This window comes from Gorilla gorilla, chromosome 18 (genome assembly GCF_029281585.2).
Source record: "Gorilla gorilla gorilla isolate KB3781 chromosome 18, NHGRI_mGorGor1-v2.1_pri, whole genome shotgun sequence".
NCBI lineage: Eukaryota > Metazoa > Chordata > Mammalia > Primates > Hominidae > Gorilla > Gorilla gorilla.
In genome coordinates this window covers 31,862,647-31,890,153 of record NC_073242.2, presented here as the reverse complement: position 1 = coordinate 31,890,153, position 27,507 = coordinate 31,862,647, and the positions used below count along the sequence as shown (strand labels likewise).

At 45.7% G+C, this 27,507-nt stretch overlaps 1 long non-coding RNA gene across 1 annotated transcript; it reads right to left on the bottom strand.

The window, feature by feature from the left end:
* Positions 1 to 21,067: 21,067 nt before the first annotated feature.
* LOC129527627 (uncharacterized) lies at positions 21,068 to 27,372 on the bottom strand. The gene is made up of 3 exons (XR_008672634.2): positions 26,183 to 27,372; positions 25,929 to 26,093; positions 21,068 to 25,592 (listed from the first exon to the last, which is right to left on the bottom strand). It is a non-coding gene; the product is annotated as an uncharacterized lncRNA (long non-coding RNA).
* Between the last annotated feature and the right edge of the window lie 135 nt (positions 27,373 to 27,507).

Sequence of the window (27,507 nt, the reverse complement as noted above, 5' to 3'; positions counted from 1 at the left end):
AATATACTGCTGAAATAAATTAAAGAAGACCCCCAAAAGAGAAAACATCCCACATTCATGGATTGAAGGACTTAATAGTGTTAAGATGGCAATACTACCCAAAGCGATCTGCAGTTTCAATGCAAATTCCTAACAAATCATATCAAATCCCTATGATGGTTTTTTTTTTTTTTTTTTTTTTTTTGAGACGGAGTCTCGCTCTGTCACCCAGGCTGGAGTGCAGTGGAACAGAAAAACCCATCCTAAAATTCATACAGAATCTCAAGGGACCCTGAATACCAAAATGGTCTTGAAAAAAAGTTGAAGGACTCAATTTCCTGATTTTAAAACTTACTACAAAGCTATCATAATCAAAACAGTGTAGGGGCTGGGTGCAGTGGCTCACGCCTGTAATCCCAGCACTTTGGGAGGCCAAGGCGGGTGGATCACCTGAGGTCAGGAGTTGGAGACCAGCCTGGTCAACATGGCAAAACCCCATCTCTACTAAAAATACAAAAATTAGCTGGGTGGCGAGTGCTTATAATCCCAGCTACTCCGTAGGCTGAGGCAGGAGAATCGCTTGAACCCCGGAGGTGGAGGTTGCAGTGAGCCAAGATTTCGCCACTGCACTCCAGCCTGGGGGATATAGCTAGACTCTGTCTCAAACAAACAAACAACCAAACAAAAACTGTAGGGGGGCCAAGCGTGGTGGCTCATGCCTGTAATCCCAGCACTTTGGGAGGCTGAGGCGGGAGGATCGCTTGAAGCCAGGAGTTCAATACCATCCTGGGCAACATGGTGAGACCCCGTCTAAAAATACAAAAATTTAGCCAGAGTAGGGGCAAGCGCCTGTAACCCCAGGTACTCAGGAGGCTGAAGCACGAGAATTGCTTGAACCTGGGAGACAGAGGTTGTAGTGAGCCCAGATTTGGCCACTGCACTCCGGCCTAGGTGACAGAGTGAGTGTCAAAAACAAACAAACAAACAAAACACGATGTAGTGGGAGGTCAGAGCAAGATGGCAGAATAGAAGCCTCCTCAGAACCATCATAAGAACCAAAAATCAGGTGAGTGGTCACAGTAGCTGATTTTAACTTCATATCACTGAAAGAGGCACTGAAGAGGGTAGGAAAGACAGCCTTTTTTTTTTTTTTTTTGAGATGAAGTCTCCCTCTGTCTGTCGCCTAGGCTGGAGTGCAATGGTGCAGTCTCGGCTCACTGAAACCTCTGCCTCCCGGGTTCAAGCGATTCTCCTGCCTCAGCCTCCCTAGTAGCTGGGACTACAGGCATGTGCCACCACGCCCGCCAGGTTTTTGTATTTTCAGTGAGACGGGATTTCACCATGTTGGCCTGACCTCAAGTGATCCGCCTGCCTTGGCCTCCCAAAGTGTTGGGATTACAGCTGTGAGCCACCGTGCCTGGGCAGGAAAGACTGTCTTGAATCGCTGACACCACCCCTCCCCACCTAGCAGTAGCTGCATGGCACAGAGAGAAACTGTGCACTTGGAGGAGAGAGAGCACATGGACTGGGGGACTTGGCATTGAACTGAGGGACTTGCCAGTGAACTCAGTGCTGCCCTGTCACAGTGGAGAGCAAAGCCATGCTGGACTCAGCCAGTGCCTGCCCAAGGAGGGAGCATTTGTATCAGCCCAAACCAGAGGGGAATTGTCCATCCTAGTGGTCAGAACTCAAGTTGCGGCAAGCCTTGCCACTGCAGGCTAAAGTGCTCTGGGGTCCTAGGTAAATTTGAAAGGCATTTTAGGATACAAGGACTGCAACTTCTAGGCAAGTCCTAGTGCTGGGCTGGCCTTAGAGCCAGTGGACTAGGATGGCACATGACCTAGCTAGGCAGTAGTTGGGGCAGCTAAAGGAGTGCATGCACCACCCTTCCCCCGATCCCAGGCGGCATAGCTCACAGCAACGAAAGTAACTCCTTCCTTGTGTTTGAGGAGAGGAAAGCAAAGAGTAAAGAGGACTTTGTCTTGCATCTTGGATACCAGATCAGCCACAATAGGATAGAACACCAGGCAGTCATGAGGCCCTCATTCCAGGCCCTAACTCCTGGATGACATTTTTAGACATGCGCTGGGCCAGAAGGGAGCCTGCTGTCCTGAAGGGAAGGACGCAGTCCTGGAAGGGCTTATCACCTGCTGACTAAGGAGCCCTTGGTCCCTGAATAGCCAACAGCAATACCCAGGTAGTATCTGTGGACCTTGGATAAGAGTCTGAGTTAGTGCTGGCTTCAGGTAGGGCCCAGCACATTACCAGCTGTGGTGGCTCTGGTGAAAGACTACTGCTTGAGAAAAGTGGAGAGAAAAGTAAAGGGAACTTTGTCTTGCACCTTAGATACCAGCTCAGACATAGTGGGGTAGGGTACCAAGCAGATTTTTGGGGTCCCCGAGTCCAGACCTAAGCTCTTGGACAACATTTTTGGACCTGCTGTGGGCCAGAGGGGGACCCACTGTCCTAAAGGGTGAGTCCCAGGCCTGAGAGCATTCACCACAAGTTGACTTGAAGAGGCCTTGGGCTTTAAGTGAGTGTTCAGAACTCTCTGCAGGCCAGTGGTGGTAGTGGCCACTGGTAGAGGCTCCTCTGTCCTCTGTCCATGGAAAGGCGAAGGTAGAGTGGGAGGCACTTTGTCTTGTGGTTTGAGTCCCAGCTTAGCTGCAGTAGAATAGAACACCAGGTAGATTTCTAAGGTTTTTGACTCTAATCCGTGGCTCCCAGACAGTATCTCTGGACCCTCCCAGGACCTGGGAGAACTCGCTGCCCTGAAGGGAAAGATAGAAATCAGACTGGTGGCCCCAGCTGCTGATTGTAGAGCCCTAGGGCCTTGAGTGAACATAGATGGTATTCGGGTAGTGGTTACAGTGGGCCTTGGCTGAGACCCACTGCTGTGCTGGCTTCAGGTATGACCCAGCACAGTCCTAATGGTGGTGGTCATAAGAAGGCTTGCATCACCCCACCCCTAGCTCCAGGAAGCTCAGCAAAGAGACAGAGACTCCATTTATTTGGGAGACAGTAAGGAAAGAGAACAAGAGTCTCTGCCTAGTAATCAGAGAATTCATCTGGATCTTATCTAGGACCACCAAGGTGGTACTTACATGAGTCCACAAGAACCACAGTGTTATTGGGCTTGGAGCTCAAGTCTTTTTGGATACCTGGAAAGCCTTCCCAAAAAAGATGGGCACAAACAAGCCCAGACTGCAAAGGCTACAATAAATACCTAACTCTTCAATGTGCAGACACTGATGAACATTGACAAGCATCAAGACCATCCAGGAAAACATGACCTCACCAAATGAACCAAAGAAGCCACCAGGGACTAATCCTGGAGAAATACAGATGGGACTTTTCAGACAGAGAATTCAAAAAAGACGTTTTGAGGAAACTCAAAGAAATTCACAATAACACAGAGAAGGAATTCAGAATTCTATCAATAAATTTAACAAAGAGATTGAAATAACTAAAAATAAGCAGAAATTCTAGAGTTGGAAAATGCAATTGACATACTAAAGAATGCATTAGAAGGCGTGGTGGCTCACGCCTGTAATCCCAGCACTTTGGGAAGCTGAGGTGGGTGGATCACCTGAGGTCAGAAGTTCACGACCAGCCTGGCCAACATGGTGAAACCCCGTCTCTACTAAAAATACACACACACGCGCACACACACACACACACATGTGTATTGGTGCATGTCTGTAGTCCCAGTTACTCAGGAGGCTGAGGCAGGAGAATCGCTTGAACCTGAGAGGTGAAGTTTGCAGTAAGCTGAGATCGCGCCACTGCACTCCAGCCTGGGCGACAGAGCGAGACTCCATCTCAAAAAAACAAACAAACAAACGACAAACAAAAAAACACACAACGGAGCTTCAATTCCCATCTGGCAGCAGACTTTTCAATGGAAACCTTACAGGCCAGGAAAGAATGGCATGACATATTGAAAGTGCTAAAAGAAAAAAAAATTACCCTAGAATAGTATGTCTGGTAAAAATATTCTTCAAACATGAAGGATAAATAAAGACTTGCCCAGACAAACGAAAATGAAGGGTTTCATCAACACCAGACCTGTCCTACAAGAAATGCTAAGGGGAGTTCTTCAATCTGAAAGAAAAGGATGTTCATGAGCAATAAGAAATCATTTGAAGGTACAAAATTCACTGGTAATAGCAAGCACACAGAAAAATACAGGGTATTATAACACTGTAATTTTGGTATATAAACTACCATTATCTGTTTTTGTTTTGTTTTGTTTTGTTTTTTGAGATGGAGTTTCACTCTTGTTGCCCAGGCTGGAGTGCAATGGTGCGATCTCGACTCCCTGCAACCTCCTCCTCCCGGGTTCAAGAGATTCTCCTGCCTCAGTCTCCCGAGTAGCTGGGATTATAGGCATGTATCACCACACCCAGCTAATTTTGTATTTTTAGTAGAGACAGGGTTTCTCTGTGTTGGTCAGGCTGGTCTCGAACTCCCGACTTCAGGTGATCCACCCACCTAGGCCTCCCAAAGTGCTGGGATTACAAGCATGAGCCACCGCGCCTGGCCAACTACTCTTAAGTAGAAAAGCTAAACAATGAACCAATATAAAAACAATAACTATAACATTTCAAGGCATAGTACAATAAGACATAAAGGGAACCACATTAAAAAGCAGTGGGGGCTGGACACGGTGGCTCATGCCTGTAATCCCGGCACTTTGGGAGGCCGAGGCGGGTGGATCACAAGGTCTGGAGTTCAAGACAAGCCTAACCAATATGGTGAAACTCCGTCTCTACTAAAAATACAAAAATTAGCCAGGTGTGGTGGTGTGCACCTGTAGTCCCAGCTACTCAGGAGGCTGAGACAGGAGAATCGCTTGAACCATGGAAGGCAGAGGTTGCAGTGAGCTGAGATTGCGCCACTGCACTCCATCCTGGGCGACAGAGCAAGACTCCATCTCAAAAAAAAAAAAGAAAGCAGGGGGGGAGGAAGTTAAAATGTAGAGTTTTTATTATTTTTTTTTCATTTTGCTTGTTTGTTTGTTTATGCAACCAGTGTTAAGTTGTCATCAGTTTGCTGGGCGTGGTGGCTCACACCTGTAATCCCAGCACTTTGGGAGGCCGAGGCGGGTGGAATCACGAGGTCAGGAGATCGAGATCATCCTGGCTAACACAGTGAAACCCTGTCACTACTAAAAATACAAAAAATTAGTTGGGCACGGTGGCGGGTGCCTGTAGTCCCAGCTACTCAGGAGGCTGAGGCAGGAGAATGGCACGAACCCGGGAGGCGGAGCTTGCAGTGAGCCAAGATCGTGCCACTGCACTCCAGCCTGGGAGACAGAGCAAGACTCCGTCTCAAACAAACAATTGAAAAATGCAACAGAGCGAGACTCCGTCTCAAAAAAAAAAAAAAAAGTTGTCATCAGTTATCAGTTTAAAATAATGGGTAATAAGATAGTATTTGGCTGGGCATGGTAGCTCATGCCTATAATCCCAATACTTTTATAGGCTAAGGCAGGAAGATCACTTTAACCCAGGAGTTCACAATGTTACTCATTTTGCCTGGGTAAATGGCAAAATGTTGACTCTACAATAAAAAAAATTAGCTGGGTGTGGTGGCATGTACCTGTATTCCCAGCTCCTGGGGAGGCTGAGGCAGGAGAATCATTTGAACTCAGGAGGCAGGGGCTGCAGTGAGCTGAGATTGTGCCATTGCCCTCTAGCCTAGGTGACAGAGCAAGACTCCATCTCAAAAAAAAAAAAAAAAGATCATCATGACGAAGTGGAATTTCTCCCAGGGATGCAAGGATGGTTCAACATACACAAATCAATTAATGTGGTACATCATATCAACAAAATGAAAGACAAAAACCATATGATCATTTCAATTGATGCTGAAAAAGCATTTGATAAAATTCAACACTTCATAATAAAAACCCTCAAAAAACTGGGTATAGAAGAAACATACCTCAACATTATAAAAACCATATATGACAGACCCACAGCTAGTATCATACTGAATGAGGAAAACCTGAAAGACTTTCCTCTAAGATCTGGAACATGACAAGGATGCCCACTTTCACCACTGTTATTCAGCATAGTACTGGAAGACCTAGCTAGAACAATTAGACAAGAGAAAGAAACAAAGGGCATCCAAATTGGAAAGGAAGAAGTAAAAATTATTCTTGTTTGCAGATGATAAGATCTTATATTTAGAAAAAACATAGACTCCACTAAAAAACTATTAGAACTAATAAACAGGAGGCAGTCATGCCAAGCACCTTAATTCATTTTAATGGTGGAAATAATGGACACATATGCTTAGGGAGTTCAAGTCATCTCACTTATGACATATAGACAGAATGAAAAACTATTTTTTTTAGCAATATGATTCTTCTTTTTTTTTTTTTTTTTTTTTGAGACAGTCTTGCTCTGTTGCCCAGGCTGGAGTACAGTGGTGCCATCTTGGCTCACTGCAACCTCTGCTTCCCAGGTTCAAGCGATTCTCCTGCCTCAGCTTCCTGAGTAGCTGGGACTACAGGCATGTACCACCATGCCTGGCTAATTTTTGTATTTTTAGTAGAGACGGATTTCCCTATGTTGGTCAGGCTGGTCTCGAACTCATGATCTCATGATCTGCCCGCCTCGGCCTCCCAAAGTGCTGGGATTACAGGCATGAGCCACAGCGCCAGGCCATTCTTTTTTTTTTTTTTTTTTTTGAGACGGAGTCTAGCTCTGTCAACCAGGGTGGAGTGCAGTGGCATGATCTTGGCTTGCTGCAACCTCCGCCTCCCAGGTTCAAGCAATTCCCCTGCCTCAGCCTCTCAAGTAGCTGGGACTATGGGCCTGCACCCCTAGGCCTGGCTAACTTTTTTTTTTTTTTTTGAGATGGAGTCTCGCTCTGTCACCCAGGCTAGAGTGCAGTGGCACGATCTCAGCTCACTGCAAGCTCTGCCTCCTGGGTTCACGCCATTCTCCTGTCTCAGCCTCCTGAGTAGTGGGGACTACAGGCGCCTGAGGCCTGGCTAACTTTTTTTGTCTTTTTAGTACAGATGGAGTTTCACCATGTTGGTCAGGCTGGTCTTGAACTCCTGGCCTCAAATGATCCGCCCATCTCGGCCTCCAAAAGTGCTGGGATTACAGCATGAGCCACTGCGCCAGGCCAGTCAATAATAATTTAATTGTATATTTTAAAATAACTGAAAGAATATAACTGGGTTATTTGTAACACAAAGGATAAATGCTTGAGGGGATGGATACCCCATTTATCATGATGTGATTATTATGCGTTGCATGCCTCTATCAAAGTATCTCCTGTACCCTATAAATATATATGCCTACTATGTACCCACAAAAATTAAAAACAAGAAATTTAAAAAGTTAAAACAAACAAAAGAAAAAACCCAGTGTGATACTGACCTAAGGGTAGATAGAGAAACAAATGGAGTAGAATAGAGAACCCAGAAATAAATCCTCACATATATGGTTAATTGATTTTCAACAATTGATTTTCAACTATGTTCCCTTGTTGAAAATAGTTGTTTAGACTATTCAATGGGGGAAAGGATTCGTATTTTTGACAAATGTTGGTGGGCAGGGGGTGGGGGAAACATGCAAAATAATGAGGTTAGACCTTTTCTGTACCCCACATAGAAAGCTTAGCTCACATACAAAAAATTAACTCAAAATGGATCAAAGATCTAAACTTAAGTGCAAAAACCATAAAAATCCTAGAATAAAACATAGGGGAAAATCTTCATCATATTGTATTTGGCAATGATTTCTTAGATATGATACCAAAAGCACAGGTAACAAAAGTAAAAATAGATAAAGGGGACTTCATCAAAATAAAAAGTTTTGTGTTTCAAAGAATACCAGCCACAAGGCCGCGCGCAGTGGCTCACGCCTGTAATCCCAGCACTTTGGGAGGCCAAGGAGGGTGGATCACGAGGTCAGGAGATAGAGAGCATCCTGGCTAACACCGTGAAACCCCATCTGTACTAAAAAAAAATACAAAAAATTAGCCGGGCATGGTGGCGGGCGCCTGTAGTCCCAGCTACTCAGGAGGCTGAGGCAGGAGAATGGTGTGAACCCAGGAGGTGGAGCTCGCAGTGAGCCGAGATCCTGCCACTGTACTCCAGCCTGGGCAACAGAGCAAGACTCTGTCTCAAAAAAAAAAAAAAAAAAAAAAAGAATACCAGCCACAAAGTGAAAAGACAGCTCACAGAATGGGAAAAAGTATTTGCAAATCTTACATCTGATAAAGTACTTGTATCTAAAACATAGAAATAACTCTTACAATTCAGTAAGAAAAAGAAAATTGACCAATTGAAAAATGGGTAAGGGGCCAGGCGCGGTGGATCACGCCTATAATCCCGGCACTTTGGGAGGCCAAGGCGGATAGATCACTTGAGGTCAGGAGTTCGAGACCAGCCTGACCAACATGGCGAAACCCTTTCTCTACTAAAAATACAAAAATTAGCTGGGTATGGTGGCGTTTGCCTATTATCCCAGCTACTCGGGAGGCAGGAGAATCACTTGAACCTGGGAGGCAGAGGTTGCAGTGAGCCAAGACTGCACCACTGCACTCCAGCCTGGGTGATAGAATGAGACTCTGAGTCTCCAAAAAAAATGGGGCTCTGAGTCTCCAAAAAAAAAGAATTCTGATACATACTACAACATGGATGAACCTTGAAAACATTGTGCTGGCTGGGTGCGGTGGCTCACGCCTGTAATCCCAGCACTTTAGGAGGCCGAGGCAGGCGGATCACGAGGTCAGGAGATTGAGACCATCCTGGCTAACACGGTGAAACCCCATCTCTACTAAAAATACAAAAAATTAGCCGGGCGTGGTGGCGGGCGCCTGTAGTCCCAGCTACTCTGCTGAGGCAGGAGAATAGCATGAACCCCGAGAGGCGGAGCTTGCAGTGAGCCGAGATCGTGCCACTGCACTCCAGCCTGGGTGACAGAGCGAGACTCCGTCTCAAAAAAAAAAAAAAAAAAAAGAAAGAAAACATTGTGCTAAGTGAAAGTGACCAGCCATAAACTATAGTCACATATCGTGTGATTCCATGCATATGAAATGTCCAGAACAGGCAAATCTACAGGGAGATTAGGGACTGCCAGGGGCTGGACACACAGGGGAATAGAGAATCACTGCCTAATGGATTTGGGGGTTTCCTTTGGGGTGATGAGAATGTTTTGGAGCTAGATCAAGGTGATGCTTTCAAACATTGTGAATTTACTTAATGCCACTGAATTGTACACTGTAAAATGGTTAAATGGTAAATTTTACATTGTATTTTACTACAATTTCTGTTTAAAAACTGAGCTTATTACTTTTTCTGTTTTTTCCTTTTGAGACAGTGTCTTGCTCTGTCGCCCAAGCTGGAATGCAGTAGCACGGTCATGATTCACTGCAGCCTCGACCTCCTGGGCCCAAGCGGTTCTCCCATCTCAGACTCCCAAGTAGCTGGGACTACAGATCTGCACCACCACGCCTGGCTAATTATTTTGAATTTTAGTAGAGACGAGATTTCCCTATGTTGCTCAGGCTGATCTGGAACTCTGGGGCTAAGGTGATTCACACGCCTCAGCCTCCCAAAGTGCTGGGATTATGGGCGTGAGCCACTGCGCCTGGCCTACTTTTTCTTCATATAAACTCCTCTTACTGTATCTTCATCTCAGGTTACAGTGTAATCATCTACCCAGTCTCCCAGGCAAGAAACCTCTGAGTCAGCCTGGACTCCACCCTCTGCCCTTATCCCACGCAATCCATGCATCACAGTCTTCCCAAAGCCTTCCCCTCCTCTCCATTCCCTTTGCTTCCTTCAGACATTCTTTGTCTCTCATCAGGGCTCAGCAGTGTCTCCTCACCCTTCTCGCTGCCTCCACCTCCTCCTCCATTCAATGCATCTTCCACAGCGCCTCCTGAGTTTGTTTCCTAAAAGAGCAACCTCAAGACTCAGCTGCTTTGCCTGAAGAACTCTGCTGCCTCCAGCAGAAAGCTCCACCTTTTGAAACAGATATGATCCTCCAGCAATCCCAACACTGGGAGGCTGAGGTGAGAGGATCACTTGAGCTCAGGAGTTCAAGTCCAGCCTGGGCAACACAGCAAGACCTCCACTGAAATTCAAAAAAATTAGCCGGGCGTGGTGGCTGTAAGAATTAAAGAAAGAGGAGAGAAACATGAAGGGTGGTTTGACAGTCATCAGGGACAGGTTTATTTTGAATAATAAACTTGGCCGCTGGCCAAGTTAGGTCAGAGCCACCCTCTCTTACAGACTAAGAGTTTGTAAGGATTCAGGGTGGGAGAGTTTATCAGAGGCTTGGACTGCTTCTGTGTCTCTTTGTTGTGCTTATCTTTTTTCTGCAGCTACAGGCATATCCCCTGAGTCTGCTTTTAACTTCCCTATCTTAGTGCAACTGAAGGGAAAGAAATGTGCTTATTAAGGCCCATTATTTTTTTGTTTGTTTGTTTTGAGACAATCTTTCTCTGTCGTCCAGGCTGGAATGCAGTGGCGTGATCTAGGCTCACTGCAACCTCTGCCTCCCAGGTTCAAGGGATTCTCCTGCCTCAGCCTCCTGAGTAGCTGGGATTACAGGCGCGCGCCACCATGCCTGGCTAATTTTTGTATTTTTAATAGAGATGGGGTTTCACCGTGTTGATCAGGCTGGTCTCGAACTCCTGACCTCGTGATCTGCCCACCTCAGCCTCCCAAAGTGCTGGGATTACAGACATGAGCCACCATGCCCGGCCTAAGGCCCACTGTTTTACTGGGGCCCATTGTATGAGGGTGAAGTTTGGCAGTTACCCAAGAGACTTTGTCCCCACCTCCCTCTATGCCCAAACTGTCTTATCTGTGTTTTCCTGTCTGCTCTTTCTGTCTGCTTGTAGTTAGAAGAGAAGTGATTTCCTTGAAATGCATGAGGCTAGAAAGGGAGCTGGAACTTAAAGGGGCGGTGTTTGTCCGAGATGACAGTGCTCTTGCTCCGTCAGTGTCATATGGTTGTAGTCCCAGCACCTTGGGACGCTGAGGCAGGAGGATCGCTTAAGCCTAGGAGCTTGAGGCTGTAGTGAACTGTGATTATACCACTGCACTCCAGCCTGGGCGACAGAGCAAGATCTTATCTCAAAATTAATGTATTATTATCATTATTAATTTTTTGAGACAGAGTCTTGCTCTGTCACCCAGGCTGGAGTGCAGTGGCAGAATCTCTGCTCACTGCAACCTTCGCCTCCTGGGTTCAAGCAATTCTTCTGCCTCAGCCTCCCTAGTAGCTGGGACTACAGGTGCACACCACCACGCCCAGCTAATTTTTGTATTTTTAGTAGAGACAGGGTTTTGCCGTGTTGGCCAGGCTGGTCTCGAATTCCTGATCTTGAGTGATCTGCCCGCTTTGGCTTCCCAAAGTGCTGGGATTACAGGTGTGAGCCACTGTGCCCAGCCTATTATTACTATTATTATTATTATTTTTGAGACGGAGTCTTGCTCTGTCACCCAGGCTGGAGTGCAGTGGCACAATCTCGCCAGCCTATTATTTTTTTAAGAGATCCTTCAAAACCTGGCCTTAACTCTCCTTTCCAGCATCATCTCTCATTTTTCACTCCAGTCACATAAATGTCTCACAATTCTACCTACTCCATACCTCCATATTTTTGGCTGGTGCAGTTCTCTCTTCGGGTAACTTTCTCCCTTCTTTCTGCCTTGTACGCATTTTATCTTTCTTCAAGACCAGTCTCAAAGGTCACAGCCTCTGTAATGCCTTCCCCCACTCTCAGGATTGAGCTCCCATTCCCACTGAACCTCAGCAAGTCTCCACCTATAGTACCTAGCACCCTGCATGTAACTCTCTTGTAGAAAAAATCCATCTCCTTTGTTTTTTATTTATTTGTTTATTTACATACGGAATCTCCCTTTGTCTCCCAGGCTGGAGTGCAGTGGTGCAATCATAGCTCACTGCAGCCTCCACTTCCTGTGCTCAATCCATCCTCCTGCCTCAGCCTCCCAAGTAGCTGGGACTACAGGCATGTGCAATCACACTCAGCTAATTTTGAAATTTTTTGTAGAGGTGGGGTCTCACTGTGTAGTTGCCCAGGTTGATCTCAAACTCCTGCCCTCAAGCAGTCCTCCCACCTTGGCCTCCCAAGATGCTGGGCCAGGTGCTGTGGTACCATGCTAGATGGTATGTCACAGGTAGCCAGCGGTTCCTGGTAGTGACTATATTCAGAATGGTAGTTACAAGTAATCAGTTTATTCTGCAGCAAGCACAGGGACACAGGAAGACAGTCCTGACTCCAGGGGCTAGCACCTGTTGGGGATTCTGGGATGCCAGGGCTAGCTCCAGTCCTAGGGAAACTGTATTGTCAGACAGGGCAACTGAGGCAGAAACCTTGGCCAACAGCAGAGAAGAGGAAAGGCAGGGGTCTGGTGGGCATCAGGGTTTCCAGGGCTCATCTCAGTCAGTTAGAGGAAGGCAATGGCTTTTTGGAGAACAGAATGAAGGACATATTGTGTGGGAAATGTCAGGGATGCCGCAAGGGAGGTGAATTAGCGGGGTGTGAACTCCATTGCTTAGCCTAAAGCTTTTCCTGGTCTTTCCATCTTCACTGGCCAAAGCAGCTGTCATACAATTGGGTCCTTTGCTGCTATGATTCCAGGGCTGGAAGGGTCCTTAAAGATATTCCAGCCAACGCCCTGGGTGATGCTAGAATTCCTTCTAGACTTTAGGCTTGATCCACACACTCCCAGAACTAGTAAAGCTCTCAGAGACCTGGGGACCTGGTATGCAGGGCCCACTCCTGCCTTCTCTGGGGGAATTTTCCCTACTGCCTCCTTTCTTTGCCTGGTCCAAGTCCCAGCTTCCAGAAAGAGGTCCATACCTGAGATACCTCCACTTCCTCCTCCTCCAGAGCCAGCTTAAAGTCAGGAGGCGGCACAAGGCCGCGAAGCTCAGAAAGTCCCCCAGATTCCTCTGTGGTCAAGCCAGTTTCATTCAAATGAAGCTTGCTCCCCGAGGATTTGTTCATGGGGGAGTTATTGTGTACTTGATTATAGTTCCCATGGCTACTGGCTCACAGCGTGAAGGGAATGGGCATACATCCACGTCCTCCTGCAAAATTGGGATTTGACCTCATTTATAACCAAACATGCAGCAGGCAACCTTGCAAATTACACAGCACGAAGAGAGTCCAGAGAGTTCTGAATGACTTAGTAGAAAAGAACATTAAATAAAATAGTACATGCGGAAGGATGTGTTCTCTCCCTGGTTCAACTTAGGTGCATAATAGCTGTTCATAGCAGTATTAACCTTGATATCCAGAAGGGAGACCATTCAACTGAAAGGTTGCAAACTGGCAACCCTCAGTGGGAATCTCACCCATAGACCTATATATCCGATTTCAGAGTACTATGGTTTGAATGAGTCCCTCAAATCTCAGGTGTTGGAAAGTTAATCCCTGATGTAATACTGTTGAGAGGTGAGATCCTTAAGAGGCAATTAGGTCAATGGATTAACGCTATTATTTCAGGAATGGGTTTGTTATAAAAACAAATTCAGTCCCCTCTTTCTCTCTCTCATGCTCTCTTGCCACGTGATGATGTCTCATCAGAGGCAGCTCCTGTATCTTGGACTTCACAGCCTCTAGAACCATAAGCCAAATAAATGTCTATTGTTCCTAAACTATGCAGACTGTGATATTCTGTGATAGCAACATGAAGTGGACACAGAGTGTTTAAAACTTGCTTTGAGTCAACTTAAAAAAAATCAGTATCTTTCACTGAAAAAAAAAAAAATCCAGGCCAGGTGCAGTGGCTCACACCTATAATCCCAGCACTATGGGAGGCCGAGGTGGGTGGATCACATGAGGCCAGGAGTTCAAGACCAGCCTGGCCAATATGGTGAATCCCTGTCTCTACTAAAAATACAAAAATTGGCCAGGTGTGGTGGCAGGCACCTGTAATCCCAGCTACTTGGGAGGCTGAGGCACGAGATTCGCTTGAACCCAGGAGGCAGAGGTTGCAGTGAGCCAAGATTGTGCCACTGCACTTCAGCCTGGGTGACAGAGCAAGATCCTGTCTCCAAAACAAACATCCAGATTCCAGTGTCAATGTCCTTCTGTTAAGGGCCACCAAGAACACACCTAAAAGAAAGTTTTAAAACAACGTTGGGGGACTGAGTGTGGTGGTTCATGCATGTAATCCCAGCTCTTTGGGAGGCTAAGGTGGGAGGATTGCTTGAACGTAGGGGTTTGAGACTAGCCTGGGCAACATGATGAAACTCCATCTCTACAAAAAATACAAAAAATTAGTGGGGTGTGGTGGCATGTGCCTGTAGTCCTAGCTACTCAAGGGGGCTGAGGTGGGAGAATCACCTGAGCTGGGAGGTTGAGGCTGCAGTAGGTCATGATGGCACCACTGTACTCCAGCCTGGGCAAGAGAATGAGACCATGTCTCAAAAAAAAAAAACCCAAAACAAAAAACAAAGTCAGTTTTACGGACTCATAGCAATGAGGCAGACCCACATAATATGGGGAACTCTAAGGCATCTCAGAAAGAGGTGTTGAAGATGACTTAGACTGGGCATGGTGGCTCCCGCCTGTAAGCCCAGCAATATGGAATGCCAAGGCAGGAAGATCGCTTAGGCCCAGGAGTTCAAGACCAGCCTGGGCAACATAGTGAAACCCCACATGTCTAATTAAAAAAAAAAAAAAAAAAAGACTTATTGTAGGACTTATGCTCGTGTTATGTTTCAGGAGAGGATTTGAGGCAAGAGGGTTTGCTCTGGTTTGGATGCATCAGGAAGGAAGGGGTAATTCTTTTTTTTTTTTTTTTTTTTAGATGGAGTCTCGCTCTGTCTCCAGGCTGGAGTGCAACAGCGCGATCTTGGCTCACTGCAAGCTCCGCCTCTCAGGTTCATGCCATTCTCCTGCCTCAGCCTCCCGAGTAGCTGGGACTACAGGTGCCCGCCACCACACCCAGCTAATTTTTTTGTATTTTTAGTAGAGACGGGGTTTCACTGTGTTAGCCAGGATGGTCTCAATCTCCTGACCTCGTGATCTGCCTGCCTTGGCTTCCCAAAGTGCTGGGATTACAGGCATGAGCCACCGCACCCAGCCAGGAAGAGGTAATTCTATGTCTGAGTACCGTAATTTTCAACTGAAAGGTGGGAGAAAGGAGCAGGACTAAATAGTTTGGACAATGTTCTTGTTTTTGTCTGTGTTCAGACATCATGAGTACACAGTGGCCTTGTTTTTGTCTGATCCACCACAGTCATAGAGTGGCCTTGTCTCTATCGTGGTGTTCTATAAAATTGTTGATGTTGGCTGGGTGCAGTGGCTCACGCCTGTAATCTCAGCACTTTGGGAGGCCAAGGCAGGTGGATCACCTGATGTCAGGAGGTTGAGACCAGCCTGGCCAACATGGTGAAACCCCACCTCTATTAAAAAAAAAACAAAAATTAGGCCGGGCACAGTGGCTTACACCTGTAATCCCAGCACTTTGGGAGGCCGAGGCGGGTGGAACACCTGAGGTCAGAAGTTCAAGACCAGCCTGGTCAACATGGTGAAACCCTGTCTCTACTAAACATACAAAAATTAGCCAGGTGTGGTGGCGGGCGCCTGTAGTCTCAGCTACTCGGGAGGCTGAGGCAGGAGAATCGCTTGAACCTGGGAGGCAGAGGTTGCAGTGAGCCCAGATCATGCCGTTGCGCTCCAGCCTAGACAACAAGAGCGAAACTTCATCTCAAAAACAAAACAAAACAAAACAAAAATTAGCCGGGCATGATGGCAGGCGCCTGTAATCCCAGCTACTTGGCACCAGCCTTGGTAACAAGAGCAAAACTCCACTTCAAAAAAAGAAATTGCCAAGATGGGCCAGGTACAGCCGCTCATGCTTATAATCCTAGCACTTTGGGAGGCTGAGACAGGCGGATCACCTGAGGTCGGGAGTTCGAGACCACCCTGGCCAACATGGCGAATCCCCATCCCTACTAAAAATACAAAAATTAGCTGGGCGTGGTGATGTGTGCCTGTAGTCCCAGCTACTCAGCAGACTGAGGCATAAGAATTGCTTGAATCTGGGAAGTGGAGTTTGCAGTGAGCCCATATCACGCCACTGCACTCCAGCCTGGGCAACAGAGCAGGACTCTGTCTCAAAAAAAAAAAAAAAAAAGCCAAGATGGTAAGTTTCATGCAATGTATTCTAAAATTTAAAGTATTATTTATTTTTTAAGAGATGGGGTCTTGCTCTTTTGCCTAGGATGGAGTGCAATGGCATGATCAAGGCTCACTGCGGCCTCTACCTCACAAGCTCAAAGGATCCTCCTGCTTCAGTCTCTTAAGTAGCTGGAACCATAGGTGCACACCACAATGCCCGGCTAATCTTTTTAATTTTTTTAGAAGCGAGGTCTCCCTTTGTTGCCCAGGCTGGTCTTGAGCTCCTGGTCTCAAGTGATCCACCCACCTCAGCCTTGCAAAGTGCTGAGATCACAGATGTCGACCACCAAGCCTGGCCAAGGAACGTATCTTAACAGGTAACTGACACAATAATAAAACTTGTTTGTTGATCCTTGGATTCACATTTTCCAAATGAAAAGACATATGTCACCTTCTCCTGCGGAATACAACAGAACAAGATTAGTTATTTGATTACTCTGTACCTTTTTTATTTTCTTCCTTTCTTCTTCTGCTTTTTTATGGTAGGGGGGTGATGGGTTCATCTCACTCTGTCGCCCAGTTTGGAGTGCAGTGGTGATCATAGCTCTCTGTAGCCTCGATCTCCTGGGCTCAAGCAATTTTTTCCCACCTCAGCCTCTTGAGTAGTTAGACATACAGGCATACATCACCACACCTAGCCAATTTAAAATTTTTTTTTTTTTTTGTAGAGACAGGGTCTTGCTGTGTTGCCTAGGCTGGTCTTGAACTTCTGGCCTCAAATAATTTTCATGCCTCAGCCTCCCAAAGTGCTAGGATCACAGATGTGAGCCACCACACCTGGCCCTTTTCCTTTTTTTCAATTTAATTTAATTTTATATGCAGAGGTTACGAGGGCATGTTGTGTGATGCTGAAGATTGGGCTTCTGCTGATCACATCGCCCAAGTAGGGAACAATAGCAAGTTTTTCAGTGCTTTCTCCTCCCTCCCTCCCCTCTGCAATCCCCAGCTTCTATTGTTCTCATCTTTATGTCCATGTGTACTCAATGTTTAGCTCCTACTTACAAGTAAGAACATATGATATTAGGTTTTCTGTTTCTGTGTTAATTCACTTAGGATAATGGCCTTCAGCTGCATCCATGTTGCTGCAAAGGACATGATTTTGTTCATTTCTATGGCTGTGCATTACCCGTTTTCCTACCCTTTGTTCTGTTATTCATATTGCCTGTTATTGTCTTTAATACCCTTTTAATTAAAGTTTTCTTTATCTGATCTTCCTTGTCTTCATCCTGTTACCTTTGACTCTCTATGGTCTTCTTTTGTAACTCAAGAAAAATTTGGCCAACACCTCTAATCCCAGCACTTTGGGAGGCCAAGGCGAGTGGATCACCTGAGGTCAGGAGTTTGAGACTAGCCTGGCCAACATGGTGAAACCCCATCTCTACTAAAAATACAATAACTAGCCAGGCATGGTGGCAGGCACCTGTAATCCCCACTACTTGGGAGGCTGAGGCACAAGAATCGCTTGAACCTGGGAGGTGGAGGTTGCAGTGAACCAAGATGGTCCCATGCAGTTCCCATGATAGTGAATAAGTCTCATGAGATCTGATGGTTTTATAAAGGGCAGTTACCCTGCACGCACTCTCTTGCCTGCCACCATGTAAGACGTGTCTTTGCTCCTCCTTCGCCTTCTGTCATGATGGTGAGGCCTCCCCAGACATGTGGAACTGTGAATCTATTAAACCTCTTTTTCTTTATAAATTACCGAGTCTCAGGTATCTCTTCATAGCAATATGAAAACGGACTAATATACCCATAATAATTTAAAATTAAAAAATTAGCAGGCCAGGCACAGTGGCTCACGCCTGTAATCCCAGCACTTTGGGAGGCTGAGGAGGGTGGATCACGAGGTCAGGAGATTGAGACCATCCTGGCTAACATGAGGAAACCCTGTTTCTACTAAAAAAAATACAAAAAAATTAGCCGGGCGTTGTGGCGGGCACCTGTAGTCCCAGCTTACTCAGGAGGCTGAGGCAGGAGAATGGCGTGAACCCGGGAGGCGGAGCTTGCAGTGAGCCAAGATCATGCCACTGCACTCCTGCCTGGGCGACAGAGCGAGACTCCATCTCAACATCAACAAAATAATAATAAAAAAAAAAAGTAAAAGAATTTTTTAAAGTGCAGCAGAAAAAATAATTTTTTAAATGCTATGTGATGCTAATCATCTCCACATGAGCAGTTTATCTCTCCAGTAAATTATGTATTATAGTAAAAAGTGATCTCTTGTGGTTCTCCTGTGTTCTTTATTGTGTTTAGTGCAATACTGTAAGCCTTGTATAACACCATGGGACCCACGTGAAGTGCCACTAGTAATGCTGGAAGTGATTCTAAGAAGCAGGGAAAAGTCATGACACTACAAAAAAAAGTTCAACTGCTTGATATGTAATGTGGATTGGGGTCTGCAGCTGTGGCTGCCCACCATTTCAGACAGATGATTCATCTTATAAACATACGACATAAACTTATGGTATACATAATACAGTACAGCACTGTAAATATATTTTCTCTTCCTATGATTTTCCTAATAACATTTTCTTTTCTCTACTTTGTTGTAAGACTACAGTATATAATATATAAAACATGCAGAGTATGTGTTAATTGACTGTTTCTGTTATTGGTAAGGCTTCTGGTTCACAGTAGGCTATTGGTAGTTAAGTTTGGGGGGAGTCAAAAGTTATATGAGGCCAAGGCCAGGGGCAGTGGCTCACACCTGTAATCCCAGTACTTTGAAAGGCAGAGGTGGGCAGATCACTTGTGGTCAGAGTTCAAGACCAGCCTGGCCAACATGGTGAAACCCCATCTCTATTAAAAATACTAAAATTAGCTGGGTGTGGTGGCGGACACCTGTAATCCCAGCTATTTGGGAGGCTGGAGCAAGAGAAGCACTTGAACCCAGGAGGCGGAGGTTGCAGTGAGCTGAGATCACACCACTGCACTCCAGCCTGGGTGACAGATCGAGGCTCTGTCAAAAAAAAAAAAAGGCTGAGGTGGGAGGATTGCTTGAGGCCAGGAGTACAAGACCAGCCCAGGCAACATATTAAGACCTTATCTCTACAAAAGAAAAATAGTTATACATGGATTTTCAACTGTGTTGGGGTTGGCACCCCTAACCCCCACAATGTTCAAGGGTCAACTGCAGGAAGACTTGAAAATTGAAATTACTCTTTGGCTTATGGGCTGAAGAACAGATACTGCATTAGTAGGCAGGAAAACAGCATTAATTTCCTTGTATATCTCCATTAGAGCTCTTGGATGACCAGAGGAACTGTCATAATATTTTGAAAGGAATCTCTTTTTCTGAGCACTAGGTCTCAACAGTGGGCTTAAAATATTCCATGAACCATGCCATAAACAGACATGTGGCCATTCAGGCTTTTTTGTTCCATTAATAGGGGACAGGCAGAATGGATTTAGCATAATTCCTCAGGGCCCTAGGACTTTCAAAATGGTTAATGAGCATTGGCTTCAACTTAAAGTCACCAGACCAGCTGCATTAGTCCCTGACAAGAGAGTCAACCTGTCCTTCAAAGCTTTGACTTCTCCTCTCTAGCTATAAAATTCCTAGATGGCATCTTCTTCCAATAGAAGGCTGTTTTGTCTACATTGGAAATCTGTTGTTTAGTAAACCATCTTCATCAATTATCTTACTAGATCTTCTGGATAACTTGCTGCAGCTTCTACACAGCACTTGCTGCTTCGTCTCGCACTTTTATGTTCTGCAGATGGCTCATTTCCTTAAATCTCATGAACTAGCCTCTGCTACCTTCAAATTTTTCTCCTGTAGCTTCCTAATCCCTCTCAGTCTTCATAGTAATGAAGAGATTTAGAGCTGTTGTGGCTGTTTTTATCTATTCAGACCACTAAAACTTTCTCCATATCAGCAATCAGGCTGTTCCAGTTTTTTTTTTTTCTTTTGAGACAGAGTCTCGCTCTGTTGCCCAGACTGGAGTGCAGTGATGCGATCTTGGCTCACTGTAACCTCTGCCTCCTGGATTCAAGTTATTCTCCTGCCTCAGCCTCCTGAGCAAGACTCCATCGCAAAAACAAACAAACAAACAAACAAAAAACACTTGCTCAACACAGGGTTGCCACACATCTTCAATTTGTAAGAAATGCAATATCTGTGAAGAGCAATAAAGTGAGGTGTAATAAAACAAGGAGTGCCTGTGTATAATTTTCATTTAAACAATTTATGAAAACCATCACAATTTACTTAACTCATAAGATCAACATAAATACATTGAGAAGGCTTAAATCATGAGGGCCAGGAGCAGTGAGTGGTTCATGTCTGTAATCACAACACTTTGGGAGGCCAAGGTGGGAGAACTGCTTGAGCCCAGGAGCTCAAGATCAGCCTGGGTAACATGTGAGACCCTGTCTATACAAAAAAAAAAAAAAAAAAAAAATTAGCTGGGCATGGTGGTGTGTGCCTGGGGTCCCAGCTACTTGGGAGGCTGAGAGAGGAGGATCTCTTGAGCCCAGAAGGTTGAGGCTGCAGTGAACCATGATCATGCCACTGCAGTCCAGATGGGGTGACAGAGTGGGACCCTGTCTCAGAGAGAGAGAGAGAGAGAAAGAGAATTAACCCTGTTCTTGTACAAACCAAAATATCACGCTGGCATCATTTTTACATGAGTGAATAAAAAATTTAACTGAATCATGCCAAAAGCTCTTCTTTTGTCTTGGAACTAAGACCTTTTTTTTTTTTTTTTGAGATGGAGTTTTTGCTCTTGTTGCCCAGGCTGCAGTGCAGTGGCAAAATCTCGGCTCACAGCAACCTCCACCTCCTGAGTTCAAGCGATTCTCCTGCCTCAGCCTCCCGAGTAGCCGGGATTACAGGCACCCGCCACCATGCCTGGCTAATTTTTTTGTTTTTTTTTTTTAGTAGAGACGGGGTTTCACCGTGTTAGCCAGGATGGTCTCGATCTCCTGACCTCGTGATCCGCCCTCCTCGGCCCCCCAAAGTGCTGGGACTACAGGCGTGATAGATCTTTTCTTCTAACTGGAAGAGCAAAGGCTATTACATAAATATACTTTTTAGTGCCTATATGTACACACACTATATATATATACGTATATACATGTATTTTTTTTTTGTATAGACAGGGTCTCACATGTTACCCAGGCTGATCTTGATATACATGTATATACGTATATATATATGATTTTCTGTTTCTTTTAGCATTTTAGGCATTTCTATTTCTTTTAGGACTGGATTTACCTAGACTGTGCACATACAACTGAAAAATTTTTTGATTAGTTAATCTTTAAAGCTTTCCAAGAGAGGTGAGGAAAAAGAGAATGAAATGGACAGCAGGAAAATGTGAGAAGACAATGAGATACCATCTCACACCAGTTAGAATGGCAATCATTAAAAAGTCAGGAAACAACAGGTGCTGGAGAGGATGTGGAGAAATAGGAACACTTTTACACTGTTGGTGGGACTGTAAACTACTTCAACCATTGTGGAAGCCGGTGTGGTGATTCCTCAGTGATCTAGAACTAGAAATACCATTTGACCCGGCCATTCCATTACTGGGTATATACCCAAAGGATTATAAATCATGCTGCTATAAAGACACATGCACACATATGTTTATTGTGGCACCATTCACAATAGCAAAGACTTGGAACCAAGCCAAATGTCCAACAATGATAGACTGGATTAAGAAAATGTGGCACATATACACCATGGAATACTATGCAGCCATAAAAAATGATGAATTCATGTCCTTCGTAGAGACATGGATGAAGCTGGAAACCATCATTCTCAGCAAACTATGGCAAGGACAAAAAACCAAACACCGCATGTTCTCACTCATAGGTGGGAATTGAACAATGAGAACACATGGACACAGAAAGAGAAACATTACACACCAGGGACTGTTGTGGGGTGGGGGGAGGGGGGAGGGATAGCATTAGGAGATATACCTAATGCTAAATAACGAGTTAATGGGTGCAGCACACCAACATGGCACATGTATACATATGTAACAAACCTGCACGTTGTGCAAATGTACCCTAAAACTTAAAGTATAATAATTAAAAAATTAAAAATAAAACTAAATTCCTAGAAATAAAAGCACTTTGAACAGAAAAAAAAAAAAGAAAAGAAAATGTGAGAAGAAGCTACTTCAGACAAACATGAAATTATCACTCCAAAAGGCTAAGGTTATATTCCCTCTGCAAGGAGAAGGAAGACAGTTTAAACACAGGAAAATAGATTTTGACATATAAACACTGTCTTAGTCCATTCTGTGTTGCAATAGAATACCTGAGGGGCTGGGTACTTTATTTTTAAAAATTTATTTCTTACAGTTCTGGAGGGTGGGAATTCCAAAGTCAAGCAGCCACATCTGGTGAGGGCCTTCTTTTTTTTTTAGATGGAGTTTTGCTCTTGTTGCCCAGGCTGGAGTACAATGGCACGATCTCAGTTCACTGTAGCCTCTACTTCATGGACTCAAACAATTCTCCTGCCTCAGCCTCCAAAGTAGCTGGGATTACAGGCACGCACCACCAAGCCTGGCTGATTTTTGTATATTTAGTAGAGATGGGGTTTCACCATGTTGGCCAGGCTGGTCTCAAACTCCTGACCTCAAGTGATTCGCCGGCCTCAGCCTCCCAAAGTGCTGGGATTACAGGTGTCAGCCACTGTGCCTGGCCGACAGCATTTATTAATATGCAAAATAGGTAAATGAAATATTGCCTATGTTAAACAAAATAATCTTTGTTTTTAACAAACAAGGCAAACAATCTCACAAAGGTTTCTTCCCTTTGTGTTCTGAGGCACCTCCCAAATGAAAAATCTTGTTATTATCAAAAGTTCCACCAAATGGCTACGGCAATTACAAACTGTCCCTGGTGAAATTGTGTCAGTTACAGATATATGGGTACAAGTTATTGCAATCGTGAGAAAACATGAAGGGAGCAGGTCTTTGGCCCAATTTTAGTTGTGACTGGGGTCTAAAAGAATGGTGCTTATACAACTTCGTATCTCTAGAATGTGGCCAAACACCATCGCTGATCAGAAGCCAGAGAAAGCCCCCTGATACTGAGCAGAAGAAATGAAACAAAGCAGTTTGCAAGGACATAGACAAAACCAAAGAAATCCTTTTCAAGGCTTTGAAATGGTGACCTGGGGCCGGGCGTGGTGGCTCATGCCTGTAATCCCAACACTTTGGGAGCCAGAGGTGGGTGGATCACCTGAGGTCAGGAGTTCGAGACTAACCTGGCCAACATGGTGAAACCCTGTCTCTATCAAAAATACAAAAATTAGCCGGACATGGTAGCAGGCACCTGTAATCCCAGCTACTCAGGAGGCTGAGGCATGAGAATCACTTGAACCCGGGAGGTGGAGGTTGCAGCTGAGCTGAGATTGTCCTATTGCACTTCAGCAGGCAACAAGAGTAAAACTCTGTCTCAAAAAACAAAAACAAAAACAAAAAAGAAATGGTGACCTGGGCAAAGTTTACCCAAAGGACATTAGTCTGAGAATACCTTCCGAATTGTACAGTCTCTGGAGCTGGTTGTAGGACACACTTACTGGCTCTTGGTTGCTGGAGTGATTTCTCTGGTTAATTCTGATAACAAATAAGACTCTCGGATGCTAACTAGTTGCACAACCCCTCAACAGTTGGCATCCCTACCTTCCTAGAGGGATAAGTTGTGTTCAGTCACCAGAGATTCAGCAATAATAGGTTTGTGATGCCCTTAGACATCCGAGGCTACACATCCATCCTTTTCTTTTCTTTTCTTTTTTTTTGAGACAGAGACTTTTTTTTTTTTTCTCTGTCGCCCAGGCTGGAGTGCCATGGCACGAACTCGGCTCACTGCAACCTCTGCCTCCCGAGTTCAAGCGATTCTCCTGCCTTGGCCTCCCAAGTAGCTGGGATTACAGGCACCTGCCACCACACCCAGCTAATTTTTTGCATTTTTAGTAGTCGGGGTTTCACCATTTTGGCCAGGCTGGTCTTGAACTCCTGATCTCAGGTGATCCACCCACCTCAGCCTCCCAAAGTTGCTGGGATTACAGGCCTGAGCCACCGCGCCCAGCCTACATCCATCCTTTTTATATCGACTTTGCCTCTTATAGACAAACAATATTCAAAATACTAGACAAGAAAACACCATAGGAATGAGTGTAGAAGGACAGAAAACAATTGCACCAAGGACAAAATAAATATCTGATCAGATAACCAAAAATCCAGTATGGGGGCCTTATTCCAGGAGTAAAAAAACTGAAAAACCAAATAAACCCAATGCTTGGCAGGGCATGGTGGCTCACATCTATAATCCCAGCACTTTGGGAAACCAAGGTGGGAGGATTGCTTTGAGCTCAGGAGTTTGAGACCAGCCTGGGTAACATAGTGAAACCCTATCTCTACAAAAAAATATATATATAAAACTTAACCGGCATTCCTGGGTGTGGTGGCTCATGCCTGTAATCCCAGCACTTTGGGAGGCCAAGGCGAGCAGATCATGGGGTCAGGAGTTTGAGACCAGCCTGACCAACATGGCGAAACCCCATCTTTACTAAAAATACAAAACTTAGCCAGGTGTGGTGGCGCATGCCTGTAATCCCAGCTACTCAGAAGGCTGAGGCAGGAGAATTGCTTGAACCCGGGAGGCAGAGCTTGCAGGGAGCAGAGATAGCGCCACTGCACTCCACTCTGGGAGACAGAGCGAGACTCTGTCCCCCGCCAAAAAAAAAAAAAAAAAAAAAAAATTAACCGGCATTGGTTAATTTTAGTGCCAGCTACTCAGGAGGCTGAGACTGGAGAATCACTTGAGCTGGGAAGCAGAGGTTGCAGTGAGCTGAGTCGTACCACTGCACTCCAGCCTGGTCAACAGAGTGAGACCCTATCTCAAAAAGTAAAAAATGAAAAATAAAAAATATGGCCAGGCATGGTGGCTCACACCTGTAATCCTAGCACTTTGGGAGGCCGAGGCGGGTGGATCACCTGAGGTCAGGAGTTTGAGACCAGCCTGACAAACATGGAGAAACTGTCTCTACTACAAATATAAAATTAGCCAGGTGTGGTGGTGCATGCCTGTAATCCCAGCTACTCAAGAGGCTGAGGCAGAAGAATTGCTTGAACCCAGGAGGCGGAGGTTGCGGTGAGCCGAGATCGCGCCATTGCACTTCAGCCTGGGCAACAAGAGCGAAACTCCGTCTCAAAAATTAATTAATTAATTAATTAAAATAAAAAGTAAATCCAATGCTTAAGGGTATCAACACAATATCAGAACTCAATTAGCTTCCAACCATCAGCAGGTTGGCACCTCAGCGACATAAGCAGTTTCAGGTGTGCATACAATGACGAGTCAAGGGTCCCAGTCCCAGGCAGTGAGGGCTTCAGCTGAATCTTTGTTGCTCCTCCATTTCTGATAGTACCCTCCAACCAAGGACCACCAGGAAGCACCTGTAGTTGAACAAGGGAGGCTGAACACCAAGGACATCTCAGCAAGAACATGTGTGAAAGGACTTACTACAGGATTGGAACTTTCGTTAGGGGACTTCCTAGGCGGGTCCAAAAAGGGGGGCATTTGCTCTGGGTTGGATGCTATCAGGAAGTAGGGATAATTCTTTTTGGTTATCTTAATAATTCTTATCTAGAAGATGGGAGGAATGAATCAAGCTAAAACTGTACTTGGTAAAGACGCAGCAGTGGCCAGGTGCAGTGGCTCACGCCTGTAGTCCCAGCACTTTGGGAGGCCGAGGTGGGCATATCACCGGAGGTCAAGAGTTCGAGACTCACCTGGGCAACTTGGTGAATCCCCGTCTCTACTAAAAATACAGAAATGATCTGGGCATGATGGTGGGTGCCTGTAATCCCAGATACTCTGGAAGCTGAGGCAGGAGAATCGCTTGAACCTGGAGGTGGAGGTTGCGGTGAGCCAAGATTGCATCACTGCACTCCAGCCTGGGTAACAGAGCAAGACTTCATTTCAAAAACAAAACAAAACAAAACAAACAAAAACAACAACCAAAAAAAAAGCAGCAGTAACTTACGCTGTGGGAGAGAGGATTGTGTTGGTAATTTTTGTGGTTTGGACAATGTTCTTGTTTCTGTATTGAGGCTTTATTATGGAATGGTCTTTTTCTAGATCATCAGTCAGAGAGTGACCTTGTCTGATGTTTTTTGTGAAATTATTTTGCTCAACAGGACACCACCATGGCCGCGCTGTTGGTGCCAGGCCAGCTCCTAGCAACATCAAGGCTTCTGGAGTGAGGGTGCAAACTAGCTCCCAGCTGGCAGCAGTTGCTTTTCTCTTTTACACCGCCACACTCGAAATCAGAAAATTGGCAACCCCTTTGGTAGAACATGAGCTCCCGGTCACTACAGGCCCATTTATACCCAGTAACGGGCCCACGTCACACATTTACACTCCGACCTTCCTCCTGCGTGTGCATCCCTTACACCAACCACGCCCAGAGAAAAGTCACTCGTCTAGCATCTCCCAGGGACCTGCTGGCAGGGCTGAAGATAGAACTCTGACTCTGTGTTTTCCCTCCAGCAACCCCCCTTGCTAGACATTAAGGCAGATTGTTAAATCCCTGATGTATCGGCTTCTAAACTGGATGCAGATCGGGTCAGATAAAAACACTTCTCAGTGCACCTTCTTGTCAACAGTGGGTTCCTATCTATTCTTCTTTCTTTTCGGATTGGGTGCTAGGTCCCACGACATTGGCTGGGATTCTAAGACCTTTGCTCAGCTGCTGCGGCCACCACTGACACGCCCTCAGCTCCTCAAATACGGAGAACAGTTCAGTGTTCCTGCCTGAGGATCTCTGCATTTGCCTTCCCTCTGCCTGGAACTCTTCCCTCACATCCGCTTCCCAGCTTCAGCTCGGCATCACCTCCTCAGAGAGGCCTTCCATCCTTGGTGCCCGGGCACCACTGCTACCCGTTTTGGCCTCTGTTTTTTTTTTTTTTTTTAAAGGACGTTATGTTGCCCAGGCTAGAGTGCGGCGGTCCGATCACGGATTACTGCAGCTTCCAACTCCTGGCTTCAAGCGCTCCTTCTGCCTCGGCCTCCCGAGTAGCTAGGCTTACAGGCTGGGGTTACAGGTGTGAGCCACAGCGCCCGGCCGCTTTGGCCTCCTTTAAGAGCTTCCCTCCGCGCCTTGTTCGCAGTTCTGGTCACGGTCTGTTCAGTGCGCGGGGCTGGGAGGCGGGAAACTGCCCAATGCCCAGACCTCTCTGTCTGTTTCCCCTCAAGCTCGTGAAGCTCTTTGACAGCAGAGACCCAATCACGAGGCGGAGACTTCGCTTTCCACATCGGGCAGGGGGTCGGCCGCATCCTCGATCTGGTCCTGGTGACTCGAGACCAGAG